At 38.0% G+C, this 15,123-nt stretch overlaps 1 protein-coding gene across 5 annotated transcripts in view; it reads right to left on the bottom strand.

The window, feature by feature from the left end:
• The window catches only part of GRIA4 (glutamate ionotropic receptor AMPA type subunit 4), a 389,167-nt gene that overhangs the window by 211,696 nt on the left and 162,348 nt on the right, over positions 1-15,123 (bottom strand). The window lies entirely within an intron of this gene.

Genomic DNA, 15,123 nt, shown 5'->3' with positions numbered 1-15,123 from the left:
ACTCATCCAGAAAGCTAGAATATATGTCACATTCGGCAGCACTTTCTAGAAGACCATTACAGCCTTGCTACACAACTGTCAAGTACATTACAAGTAAAATTATAGGTCACTAAGGAACAACCTTCCAAGAAAAAATATCAGCAGATGGTTCACTTTGGCAAGTGTGTGGAAGATGGATTTGAGGTGGGTAGTACAGGAGCCAAGGATTAGAGTTGGTTGATGTGGGAGAGGGAAGGGTCCTAAGGAATGGCAGCAATAGGTGGGGGATGCATTAGGATATTTTCGGGTTAAATACATTTGGCAGGACAGATGACTTATTATTGAGTATGACTGCATGAGGGAGGAAAAATAAAACAGTAAAGAAAGTGTTTACATTTCTGGCTTGAAGGCAGAATGCCAAACTCTAGGGCAGAGAATATACCAAGGAAGGCAAGTTAAAGAGGCAGGTAATTATTTCATTCTTGAAATGTGGAGCCTTGAGATACAAATGGAGCATACAATAGTTGCTGTTAAATGTGTAAGTCTCAGGGGAGTTTTAAATATAGATTTAAATATAGATTTTGAAGTCTTCGTAATACAAATGAGATTGAGGCCATTTGATTCCTATTTATTAAGTGTAACTACAACAGGTATTATTTAAGGACACTCAATGAGCAAGAGAGACTTTCTTCAATGGCAAACTTTAAATAAGGTGATGATGAAGGCGTAATATTGAGCAAATAGTTAGGATGAGGTATTTGAAAGAGACATTGTCCATACTATGGAGCACCCAGAAGGACGTTTAGCTCACTTGAGTGCCAATGTGTGGAAAATGACTTCTGGGGGGAAGTTATATAGACCTGAAGAATGAATAGCAGTAGTCAATGCAAAAAAGTAGAAGTAGAAAAATTATTTAATCAAAATACCAATGAAATTTTTTTCAGATCTAGAAAAAATGATGTTAAAATTCATATGGAAACACAAGAGACCCTGAATAGTTAAAGCAATCTATAAAGCAAAAAACAAAAGCCAGAGGCATCATAATACCAGATTTCAAGATATACTACAGGGCAGTTATAATCAGAACAGCCTGGAACTGGCACAAAAACAGATGTGTAGACCAATGGAACAGAATAGAAACTCCAGAAATCAATCCATGCATCTACAACCAACTTACGCTTGACAATGGAACTAAAATCAATCCCTGGAGCAAGGAGTCTACTTAACAAATGGTGCTAGGAAAACTGGATCTTGACATGCAGAAGTATGAAACTAGACCCCTACCTTACACCTTACACAGAAATCCACTCAAAATGGACCAAAGACCTATATCTATGACCCAATACCATCAAATTACTACAGAACATTTGGGAAACTCTGTAAGACATTGGCATAGGCAAAGACTTCTGGGAAAAGACCCCAGAAGCACAGTCAATCAAAGCCAAAATTGTCAAAGGGGATTGTATCAAGCTGAGAAGCTTTTGCACTGCAAAAGAAACACTCAGGAAAGTGAAAAGGCGACCTTCACTTGCAAACTATGCAAGTGATAAAGGACTAATATCCAGAATCTATAAAGAGCTTAAGAAATTCAACAACAACTAAACAAACAATCCAATTAAGAAATGTGCAAAGGATCTGTACAGGAATTTTTCAAGAAAGGAAATTCAAATGACCAACAGACATTTGGGAAACTGCTCAGGATCACTAGCCATCAGGGAAAAGCAAATTGAAACCATAATGAGGTTTCACCTCACTCCAATTAGAATGGCTATCATACAGAAATCAACAAACAACAAATGCTGGTGAGGATGTGGGGAAAAAGGTACCCTAATTCACTGTTGGTGGGAATGTAAATTGGTGCAACCACTGTGGAAGACATACCTCAGAAATCTGAATATCAACCTATCATTTTATCCAGCCATCCCACTCCTGGGAATTTACCCAAACCAAAAGCAATCAGGATATGAAAGAGTTATCTGTAGCCTCGTGTTCATTGCAACACATTTCACAATAGCTAAGATATCCATGAACTGTTTATTGGATTAAAAAATTATTGTATATATGCACTATGGAGTACAGCTCAGCTGTAAAAAAGAAATGAAATCCTGTATTTCACAATAAAATGGATGCAACTGGAAACCATTATACTTAGTGAAATAAGCCAGTCCAAAAAATACTGATACCATATGTTTTCCATGACCTGAGGTAACTAATAGAGTACCTAAAATGTAATGTATTGGAGTGAAATGGACATTTTGAGATTCAATGATCGTTCACAGTACTGGTCTCTTTTGTTGAGGAACAGTGCTTTTTTTCCTTCATACTATTTGTTGAACTCTTTTACTTAGTGTGGGGTTAACTTTAGGATCATTAAATGAATTGAAAGTAGCTCTTTGTAAAAATTAAGAGCATGAATTGGAGAGGGAGGAGGAAGAAGGGTTGGGGCGTGGGTGGGAGGGATGTGGGTGGGAAGTATCACTGTGTTCCTAAATATGTATATACAAAATACATGAAACTTTTGTAACTTAAATAAAATTTAAAAAATTATTGAAGTTGAAGGAATGACATTTACGGTGAAATCAAGGTAAGGGAAAGAACTCAGGATGCTCAAAATCTTTAGATTGACCATTTTCACTGGGGCTTGGTATCTTGGAAAATGGGCCATATAATGAGATGAGAGAGACAATCAGGAGACAGATTATGGAGCATTATTTTAAGAAATTTGAACTTCCTGTGAAGGGTATAGAAAAGTCAGGAAATCATTCTAATCAGAAATGTGACATAGGTAGCTTTGAGAGGCAAAGCAGCTGAGATCAGAACCCAAAGAGAACGCCAGTACTTTAGGAGCAGTCAGAGGAAGGGAAGTCTAGTAAGAGAAAAGGAGCATAAGCAATCACAATTTTAGGCTTTGGTTTGTTTCTTCATCAATTTAATATTTATAGTTGGAAGTATCCATGTTTTATGAACATTCATGTTTCTTGATATAAAATATGAGCCAAACACCTTTGATTTATGAGTAAGAATATTAAAATGATAAATATTTACTGGGGTGTAAGCATAAATTGTTATAGTTTTAGTTCATTAATAATGATGGCAATAATAGCTATAAAATATATGTTTATGCTATTAACTTTATAAGTCATTTGTATTTAACTCATAATGAGCCAGTAGATTTATTAATACAATTCTAAGACTAGAAAAATAGGATCCAGCAATGCAGTGAGGCTGAGAGCTGGATGTCTAAATTCTGGCCTTTACAATTATGGTCTTGTGGCTGTCCTCCACTGACAACATCTGTAATAGAGAACTGGAAGAATTCTGAAGTCATTTCTGTTTGGACACCCAAAATATTAGCAAGGCTGTCAGAACTTCAATTAAAAGGAGTTTGTATATTGTATCTAAAAACTTTCTTCCATTGTGACTTATAGTAGACTATTGCTTTCTGCAGTCCTGATACTATATCTGTGGCAACACGATGAATAAGCAACAAAACATATCTATCTTTTAAATCTTTCTTCGGACACGGGCTTTGCACCACATTTAAACCCTAATTATGGATTATCATTTGTTCTTATTTCCTTTACTTTTCTAATACAAGGAAAAACTCATCAAGCCAATGTAAATGATCTTGAGGTAATGTGTTAAGAGTTCTACAGACATTTTCGCCATATATCAGATAAGCAACATTTTTTAACAAACAAGTTGTCAGAAACCATAATTCATTTGCACACTTCAAAGTTGTGGATCACTGAAAAGATGGAACTGGTGAAAAAGGCCTGCATAGCTTTGTCCTTTCTGGATAGGAAAACTGCTAAAGCATTACTCTTAACATTCCATCAATCTAAAGATTCTTTTTTAATTTTTTTTATTTAGTAAATGTGAATTTACAAAGTGCAACTTTTGTATTGTTGTGGCTTCCCCCCCGCCCAACCTCCCTCCCTCCTGCGGCCCTCCCCTCTTCCACTCCCTCTCCCATCCTGCCCTTCATCGAGTTTCATTTTCTATTACCTTCATATACAGAAGATCAACTTAGTATACACTAAGCAAGGATTTCAACAGGCTGCACTCACACAACCACACAAGGTATAGGGCATTGTTTGACTAGTAGTGTTGTTTTTACGTTTCATAGTAAAACACACTAAGGAAAGAGATTCTACGTGGGGAGCATGTACCCAGTGACTCCCGTTGTTGATTTAACAATTGGCACTCTTATTTATGGCGTCAGCAATCACCCGAGGCTCTTGCCATGAGCTGTCTAGGCTATGAAGCCCCTTGAGTTCACCAACTCTGAACTTGTTTAGTCAGGGCCATATCACAGTGGAGGTTCCTTCCTCCTTTTGGAGAAAGGCGCCTCCCTCCTTGATGGCCTGTTCCTTCCACTGGGGTCTTGTTCACCAGGATCTTTCATTTAGATTGTTTTTGCCACCATGTCATGGCTTTCCATGCCTGTGAGACTCTCATGGGCCTTTTGGCCAGATCCGAATGCCCCAAGGGTTGTTTCTGAGGCCGAGTGCTATTTTGGGCGTTTCCCATTCTATGAGTCTGCTGTGTGTCCTGCTTCCTCCCCAGGATCATTCTTTCCCTTTTAATTCTTTCCTTCATTATTTGCTTAAACTGGTCTTTTTTTTTTTTAAACTTTTATTTAATGAATATAAATTTCCAGTGTACAGCTTTTGCATTACAATGGCTTCCCCCTCCCATAACTTCCCTCCCACCCGCAACCCTCCCCTCTCCCGCTCCCTCTCCCCTTCCATTTGCATCAAGATTCATTTTCAATTCTCTTTATATACAGAAGATCAATTTAGTATAAAGATTTCAACGGTTTGCACCCACATAGAAACACAAAGTGAAACATACTGTTTGAGTACTAGTTATAGCATTAAATCACAATGTACAGCACATTAAGGACAGAGATCCCACATGAGGAGCAAGTGCACAGTGGCTCCTGTTGTTGACCCAACAAATTGACACTCTAGTTTATGGCGCCAATAACCATCCTAGGCTGTTGTCATGAGTTGCCAAGGCTATGGAAGCCTTCCAAGTTTGCCGACTCTGATCATATTTAGACAAGGTCATAAAAGACAGAGTGAGGATAGTAACCAATGATCCTGAGTGGCATTTACCAGGTTTGAACAATTATACAGCATTAAGTGGGGAAGAGGACCATCAGTACACACAGGTTGGGAGTAGAGCCATTGGTGGTAGAGTAGAGGTTATGATTACAAAGGAATGAGGCCCAAGTGCACTAGACAGGGCCTAGAACAAAGGACAGAGTCATTATTAGAGGAGCTAAGAAAGGTGCTGTCTAAGCTACAAGTAATTTTTCTGATTGAGAGGCAAATAGAACCTGACAGAAGGGACTTGAAAATAATCTGGTGGGCTTTAGGCCTTGTAAATTCAGAGGCCCAGACCTATCTATCTCTTCACATGGGGTATATCCTAAGGGAGGTGTGCACCTCCTAGGGGAAGGCACTCTGTTGACTTTCATTACTTGGCTGGCCTGGGAGGAGAGCTGGCCAGGTCAAGGCAGGGGGCATCTCTAACAAGAAATTTACAGTTCTGCCTGCAATGTTGCTGACCCTACTTGACCATCCCCTCAGCTGCAGTGGTCACTTTGGAAGTTGGGCTGAGTGAAGGGCTTTTCAGCTTAGAGCCAATAAGATCTGTGGCTCTGACCTGAGCATCCTTCGACTCCAGGGCAGGCCCATTTCCAGTGATCCAACTCTTGGCAGAGCTGCCAGGGCTCTTCACAAGCTGACTTCTGCTGAAGCCCAGGCTTACCACATTGAAAGCCACTGCAGTGGACTGGCCTGTTGGGTCTCCTTGAGGGCAGATCACTGTCCAGATCAGCCATTAATAGGCCTGCCACCCATTGCTTCTGATGCCTAGCTTTCTTTTCCTCCTGGTTTGTGTTAAAGCAGACCAGAGGATGCAAGTCAAGGGAGTGCCCGTGTCCCATCTCTAATCTTCGGTGGCCTGAACTACAAGTCTATAGTCACAGGCATGTTCTGTAGTAGTTTTTCTAAGGTAGACAATGCCCATGAGGAAAATTATATTCTCACTTTAAAACTTTCTTTCCCTTTGGTCTGAAAGGGAGGTTTTTTCTACTTACTGTATTCTTGGCTGATGGTGAAGTGAATCTACCTATGAGATTATTATTTAAGTTCTTATTTTGGCTATGCTATTACAGAAAAATGTTAGCCATCTCTTTTATAAGGTCTAAAGATTAAATTGTGCGTCCTACAGATTCCTTTATAATAGAATTAGTTTCCTACCTTGAAGAGAATAGAGAAATGAACGAACAAGTTGGGCTTAGAATAGAGAAATGAGGGAGCAAGTCCTAGATCGCTTACTGACAGTAGCAATATTACATGAATACTTAGCAAACCGTTTCAACCATTAGATAACAACTTAAGAAAACATTTACCAGAAGGTCCAATGCCTTCTATAAATTTTAAGAATCATGTCTTTGAAAACACCTCTTAAATATCTAACATGGTGTAGTTTGTTTAGCCAGTAAACTTAAGCACAACCATCTAAAATGTTTTTAGTTTCTTTCTACCAACACGTTTAAAACATATGATACACAGATTCAGGTCACACAAATTAAAATGTATCTTTGATTGATTTTAGCAGCTTAGATATGGACAACCTTATCTATAAGCCATTTAAAATAAAACTCTTAATAAAATTTCCCCATGTGGACATACAATATGTACACACATATAATATAGCATAATAGACCAATATAGCAATTTTAATAATAGCTTTTAAAATCTTTAACTCTTTTTGTAGATTGCCAATTGATTTGAATTGCTTTTTGTTTTTAGTAACCTCAGTTAACCATACTTTCTCTCAGTTGGTACTGTTAATACATTATTGGCTTCATCTGTTTACAGAGCCATCCCAAAGTACTGAATACAATAAAAGTGGCTGGAAAAAGTCCATAGGAACCTATAGGAGGACAGCTAACCACAGAACCAACAACACTTTAGTTTTATGAGCAGCACATCATATATAACTATGGATGACAAAAGACAGATTACTCTTAGAGGATCTCCAATTAGACTCACAGCAGACTTCTCATCAGAAACCCTACAAGCTAGAAGGGAATGGCGAGACATAGCCCAGGTACTAAGAGAGAAAAACTGCCAGCCCAGAATACTATATCCTGCAAAGCTCTCATTTGTGAATGAAGGTGAAATTAAGACTTTTTATAGCAAACAGAAACTGAAAGAATTTGTTGCCACTCATCCTGCCCTGCAAAAGATGCTTCAAGATGTGTTACACACAGAAACACAGAAACATGGTCACCAATATGAAAGAAGGTAAAGGAAGGAAACCTCACAGCAAAAGATCACAGGAAGCTCAATTTCTCTTTGACATAGAATTAAACTCTGATGCTCCGTTAAATCAATGTGTTAAAGTAATCTATTATGTTCTCTTGATGTCTGTTAAATTCTAATTGTTCAAAAACAGCTGAATTTTTATTAAGAGCTATGGGTTATTTAAATATGTGCTTATTTTCAAAGATTTGAATAATCACCTTGTAACAATGATCAAATTTGGTCTATGTTATGTCATGATTTTAAGGAATCTTATTTCAACCAGATATTTTTGATTTTGAGCCTTCTTGGCATTCTTGACAGGCATTCAAAAAATCAAAGTTTCAAACAATCTGGTCTCTAAAATTTCCAGTAAATCCTGGACTTTGGTTTTTCCAGTTTGGGCCCAACTGAAAAAATCGAAGGACCTATGTCTCTCATCTTATAGAGACACCAACTAATCAGTCTATTTGGATTATATTAGAAGGACTGTCAAGATGTGATGTGGTACCAGACTTTAAGTTTCTATAATGGAAAATGCTATTAATACAAATGTTTGAGAATTAAAAAGTCTAATGATCTTGTGTTACTAGATATGATAGTTATCTTAATGAGAAAGCCCCAGAGGCCTAAAGGGTTAAATACTTGTAAAATCCTACAAGTGCTTTCAAAAATACTGTGAAGTAAGCAAGTGCCTCTTGTTGGTTGATGAGTTTATAATTTTAAGCTGGTCTTATTTGTGAAATCTCTTTGACACTTACCCCTATCTTTTTGATCGGTTGTGTATTTATGCTTATCACTTTACCAAGTGCGTTGGCATTGGTACCTGCCTCCTCAATCTAAGGATTCTAAAGGAGCACGTTTCCTCTCTTTGGTCCTAACATCTGGTTGAGTAACTCAGCTGATAGGTTCAGAATATATTCAAGGAACTATCAAAACAAAGATTTTTTTTTAAAAAAAAATAAACATTTAGTAGTTCAAAAAAACCTCATTAAAATAGTCACCATGGGGGGAAAACCAGAACTCTGCTGGGACGACTCATGTACATCTATTTTTATAACTTATCTGTTGAAATGTTTAATTTTCAAAGGATAGGGCATATTTACCTCTGCAGTGAGTAGGGCCTCCAAATTTCTTAGCCATATCCACTTTGAGCTCTTACCCAGTGAATGAATACTGACAGTGGGAATGAAATATATAGGAAAGAACAGCAACTATGTACATTTTTAAACTGGTCCAGCACAAACAGTCATGGAGGACTACATTTTGATTTTCTCTGACACCCCATTCAGGCCTTTTAAACATTTCTAATGAAGCTGTGGAAGGCCGCTGGCACCACAAAAGCAACTCAAGGCTTCTCTGCTTAGTCCCCAGAATTCCTCTCTTATGTCAACACTGCTCTGCCTATTTTGTTATTTGTTGTGTTCTCTTCTACCTCTGAATACCCTTGTTGTGTGTCCAGTCATTATTCTTGCTGCAGTCCCCGCGTTTGACGGCGCTGTTCTGATTCACTCTCTGTCAGATGTCAGCACTTCCTCAGGTGGACCTCCAGCACTTGCCCCTGGTCCTTCCTTCTGTAACCAGGAACCATGGGAAGCGATAGGCATGTGCCTCCCTTTGCTTCTTTTCCCCAGGGAAAAGTTATGAGAAGCACAGCCTTCTTTACAAAAACACACACTTGTGTACCATTATCCCATCCATTTAACCCTTAGCCCGTGGCTCCTCATCCAAACCCGAAGTGGTTACAGTCTGCACAATCTGGGTTAGTGAGTGCAGGAGATAAATAGTACAGTGACTCCACTGGAGATGCTATGAAGGGATCCAGGACTGCCTGTCTGCTTCTGATTACTATTTTCCCCTCATTTACAAGTGAGAATCTGTGGGAAGTGCCATTGCTATTTTTCTACCTGTCTCTCTGCTCTCCTCCCTGGCCAGGCTCCAGAAGGAAGGCAGTGACAGCTCAAAGGGTGCTGTTCCATGTGGGCCTTCTAGTGGATTGGGGGCATTCTCATGCTTGCCAGCTGGCAACAAGTACATAACTGACTTGTCAGCCTGGTCATAAATGTAATAGAAGTTTATAAATAAATGCATTTGGATGAATTGTAAAAAAAAAATAATAATAATGAAGTCCTGATGGGTCCACTATAAATAGTTAATTGCCTGAAAGTTTTCAAGGGAAGGTTACAAAAAGGGATGAGAGTTTTAGACTTGAAATATTTTATTTCTGGATTAGAATATTTTTTGCTGGGTTAACAAAATAGAATTTAATATCATTAGCTATTAAAGATAAATTATGTATTCCTTGTTGGATAACACTAGGTTAGAATACAAAAAAATTCTTACACCTCTTGAATTAATATGTCAACTAACTTTGTTTTGTTATTTTTTCTTTTTTTTATAATAAAAATGGGCTTGAGGAATTTGAATTTCTTTCTTTTTTTTTTTTTTTTTTTGGACAGGCAGAGTGGACAGTAGAGGGAGACAGAGAGAAAGGTCTTCCTTTTTGCCGTTGGTTCACCCTCCAATGGCCGCCGTGGTAGGCGCGCTGCTGCCGGCGCACCACGCTGTTCCGATGGCAGGAGCCAGGTGCTTCTCCTGGTCTCCCATGGGGTGCAGGGCCCAAGCACTTGGGCCATCCTCCACTGTACTCCCTGGCCACAGCAGCGAGCTGGCCTGGAAGAGGGGCAACCGGGACAGGATCGGTGCCCCAACCGGGACTAGAACCCGGTGTGCCGGCGCCGCAAGGCGGAGGATTAGCCTACTGAGCCACGGCGCTGGCCGAGAAATCTGAATTTCAGTCACTGATATGTGAGTTGTCATAGTGTAAGCATGGGTGACAATTTGAATTGTAGACAGGTTAACTGAGGAAAAGAACGATGCTTGTAATTTGCACTGCTGACACTGAATACTGCTTCCTGGATTTCTGCCAGATGATTTTAAAGGATTATGGTTACCCCTGATCTACCCCATTCCACCCCTATGCATAGAGGATTTCAAAGAAGGAGCTAAGATCTGTAATTTTACTTTGGTGATGTATTCCCTAGAGTTATGTGCTGTGACATCCCTTTCTATTATTTATGGGTTATTTTGAGGAGTTCCTAGATATCTTATTATTCAGAACTCTTCAGAGAAATAGAACAATAGGCGATAGATGATAAATACATAGAGATACAAAGGAAAAGATTTATTATTGGATAGGTTCATGCGATTAAGGAAGCTGAGCGTTCTAACACTCTGCCATCCTCAAGCTTGAGACCCAGTGAAGCCACTGTTGAAGTTCTAGTCCAGCCTGAAGGCCTAGACACCAGGGGCACCAGTGGGAGAGGCTGTTGTCCAAGTACTAAGGCTTGAGAATTAGGGATGGAGAGTGTAGTCTCCAGTTCAGGTAAAAAGGTCTGTCAAACATGGGTGCCAAAATGTAAGGACAGAAGATAGGAGCCCCAGCTCAAACAGTGAGAGTAATTTGCTCTTCCTCTGCTTTTTTGTTCTATGAAGGCTCTCAGTGGACTGGATGATGCCCTTCGAAGACTGCTGAGGGTGATTTTCTTTCAGTCTAGCAATGTAATGTACGAAGAGAGAGAAGGAAAGACAAAGAGAGACCGTCCATCTGCCAATTCACTCCCCAAATGGCTGTAATGGCCAGTGCTGGGCCAGCTGATACCAGCAGCCAGGAGTTCTATCTAGGACTTCCAGGTCGGTGGCAGAGGCCCAAGGACTTAGGGCATTCTCTGGTGCCTTTGCAGGTGCATCAGCAGGGAGTCTGATTGGAAATAGAGCAGCCAGGACTCAAATGGGCACCCACATGGAATACTCACTCTGCAGGTGGTGGCTTAGTGCACTGCGCCACAGCACCGGCCCTGACACCTAAAATTAACCATCAGAGTATCCTTATCTGACAACAGAGGAGAGAAGGATTAAGGTCCCATTATAATGAAATCCCTTAGTCCATCTACTCATTACTCTAGTTCCCTAGGGAAGGGGGAGAAATAGCAAAAGCATGTAATGCCATGAAAAGAAATGGAAAGGAAGAGAACTGGGGTTGAGAATCCTAAGGGAAACAAAAGTGTCTCAGGAGCAATATATACAGTTTTATTTAGTGGGGAATGATAAAGATATTTAAAGGTATCTCATGCCTTTCCTCTACATTTGCTCCTTTTCTGTTACTTAGATCCTGACTTATTTTGCAAAAGGATTTTAATATAGCTTTGTAAAATAAAAGAAAAGTGTACAATAAACCTGTAAATTAGAAATAAAATAAAATATAACTTCAGCCCAGACAAACATGCTTAACATTCCCTCATCACCTCTTGTACAAGTTTCAATGCGTAACAGACAGCAGTATATATTTATGTCATTCAGGGCATCATTTTCTAGGCTTTGAAAACATGTTATGCAATGTATAGAACACATTTTTTAAGAAAAAAAAATGCTAACAAGAAACAAAAAAGACCCAAGGAAACAAGCCAAGAGAAAAATTGCTGCTTTCTGCTTTGCCAAAAGTCTCTCTCTTGGGAACAATTTGCATACATTATAATATTTATGAAGAAACTGCATGCAAGATATTTAGCGACCCCTGAAATAATTCTATAGGCTTTGAAAGCACAAATCCAAGTAAAATGGTGAACATAAAGCATTAAAGAGAACCAAGATAATTTTAAAACAGTTGCTGTCAGCTACTGCACACTCTGGATGTGAAAGCAAGAATGCTAACTATCACACAGCTTTGAAAAATATCAATCGTGGGCATTATCATTTTCAAAAAATTATGATTGTTTATTCTCATCTCTCCTTTATTCATAAATCCACCTAATATTATGGGGGGTGTTGGAAATGGCCACAAATATACCATAAGCATTTAAAATTTTGGGCAGTGACATAATTAAAAATATTTCTTTGCAAAATATCTGTCCCAAAAGGGAAAGTAAGTGTACTCAGTTTTGCTAGTACCATTTATTAAAAAGACTCCCACAATGTCCTTTGCACCTCTGTCAAAAATCAATTGGTTTTATGTGTCCTCTCTTCTATTTATTTCTAGGTTGTCTCTTTTGTTCTGTTGACATATGTGTCAGTTTCTATGCAAATACTATGCTGTTTTAATTACCATAACTTTGTAAAATGCTTTGACATCAGGTATTGTGATACCACAGCTCAATTTATTTATTAATTTATTTATTTTGCTTAGGATCAATTTGGCTATTCTGGGTTTTTTTGCGGCTCCACATGAATTTTGGAATTTTTTCCCCAATTCTGTAAAGAATGTTATTAGTATTTTGATAGTGATTTCATTGAATCTGTAGATTACTTTAGGTAGTATGGGCTTTTAATTCTTCCAATCTCTGAACAAGGAATAGTTTTCCATTTTTTGTGTGTGTGTCCTCAATGATTTCTTTCATTAGTGTTGTATAAGCAAGTTTCATACTTGGTTGAAAGCATGATATATAATTATATGCCCAGTACCTAAGAAGAAACCCCCTGGGCTTATGATCTTTTTTTTTTTTTTTTTGACAGGCAGAGTGGATAGTAAGAGAGAGAGAGAGACAGAGAGAAAGATCTTCCTTTTTGCCGTTGGTTCACCCTCCAATGGCCGCCGCGGCCAGTGGATCTCCCTGATCCGAAGCCAGGAGCCAGGTGCTTCTCCTGGTCTCCCATGCAGGTGCAGGGCCCAAGGACTTGGGCCATCCTCCACTGCCTTCCCAGGCCACAGCAGAGAGCTGGCCTGGAAGAGGGGCAACTGGGATAGAATCCGTCCCCCGAACCGGGACTAGAACCCGGTGTGCAGGCGCCGCAAGGCGGAGGATTAGCCTGTTAAGCCATGGCACCGGCCCTTATGATCTTAATATGATAAAATTTACAAAATAATTTTCAAGGGAGAAAAAATACTCTTTTCCTTTGATAGTAGCTGATTAAGAGACAAAATAATAGGAAACACGATATGGAAAACAAAGCCATCTGAACACCAAGAAATAGCCATTAAGCTAATGTGTTAATAAAAAATTTAAATTGATACATATAAATTGGACATATGAGATGCAGTGTGATGTTCTGACATATGGATGAATTGCATAGTGTATAAATGAAGGTAAAAACATACCTATATCTTCAAACACATCATTTTTTAAGGGTAAAATCATTCAAAATCCTTTCTTCTAGCTTTTTTGGAAGCATATTATCATTATCCAGTATCCAACAAAGCACCAGAAGTTATTTCTCCTGTCTAAATATGACTTAGTACCCATTAATTAACTTTTCCTCATTCCTTTCTTCCCCTTACTCTCCCCAGCCCCAGAGAGGCATAATTCTATTTACAACTTCTATAAGATCATATTTTCCACATATAAATGAGACCATGTTTCCACTTTTGACATGTTATTTTTTACTCAGGCCATTATGTTTTGAAGTTGGGTTGAGATATTATAAAAGGAGATAATATAAAGGACTACCTTTCCTTCTGAAGCAACTATTAAAAAGAACTAAGAAATTCTGCATAATGATGGTTGGATGCAGAACAGTTAAATTTTAGGATGACTAATTGGAAAAGGTAGACTTTGTGTAATAAACCATTAGGTAGATTAAAGGTTACCAGATGCCATTACTAGAAGGAATTGTGCCTAAACCATGTTTGGTTTAAGCCTTTGAAGACTATAAGTTATCTGAGAGAAAGATTCTTTAAATCACCAAAGATATGACTGCTTAAGAATAGACAACATCACTATGCTCCTAAATCTATATATATGAATTACATGAAATCTGTTTACCATAAATAAAAACAGTTAAAAAATAAAATAAAGAACAGACAGATCCTATGGCCAGAGATAAAATGGTGAATGGCTTATGGTTGGAGCAACTGACTTGATATACAGGAGTGAGAACCCAGGAAAGTATAAAATGATACAAAAGGAAGGTGTCATTTTAAATCCCTCTTTTGCTGGGAGGCTAATGCATGAATGCTTAAAACTCTCTCCTTAAGAGATTGATTTATGCAGGGGGCAGAGAGGAAAAGTGAGACACAGGTCTCACTGGTATTACTGTGATATCAAGATGTTCTAAACTAAACACTTTTTGTCCAAAATGGAGACTGAGTTACGACATAATGATGCAAAGCTGTGATCTATACCCTGGTATATATTTCTTGACATTATGATTCAATTTCAGTTTCTTCATTTCTCTAATATGTAATTCATTCTGCAGGATGCTTTGGATTGCTAATTAATATAAAGTAATACCATGAGATATGAGTAGATTCTCATATTTCCACCTAGATTTGGAATAGGCTGTAACCATAGAGAAAGTATATAAAACATGTTCAGTTTCTGAAATAAAAGTTTACAAAGAATGCCAACAAAAGTGATTTACTAGGAATATCTTTGGTGTGACATCTTAAATAAGATAATATTGCCATTTAATTAATTTGTGAATTTTACAGATAAAGATGAATTTATTTAGTGAATTTTCATCTCTGAGTATAAGAAACTATACTGTGGACATTTTGAACACAGATTATATCTTTAAAACATTTATTTTGTTTATTTTTTTTAATGTGGTAAAGAATATATCTATTGTCCTGACTCATTTCACAGAGTTATATTCAAGATTGTTCTTAAAATATTTGTTTCAAACTTCAGTCTAACTTCTTTTTGTAACTTTAAACTTTGAGAAAAAAGGAACTGAAGACAAAACATACAAGTTAGTCCCTAATTTTTTTTCTTTTTGAAATACAATATATTGCTAGAATTCTAGTTTCTAAACAAAATACAGAACTGAAAAATAATATATGTAAACTTCTTTAATTATGCTTCCACTGAAAAATTAAATTATATTA

Source organism: Lepus europaeus, chromosome 7, assembly GCF_033115175.1.
Source record: "Lepus europaeus isolate LE1 chromosome 7, mLepTim1.pri, whole genome shotgun sequence".
Taxonomy (NCBI): Eukaryota; Metazoa; Chordata; class Mammalia; order Lagomorpha; family Leporidae; genus Lepus; species Lepus europaeus.
Note: the sequence above shows the minus strand (reverse complement) of the source record. Positions and strands in the feature narration are given on the sequence as shown.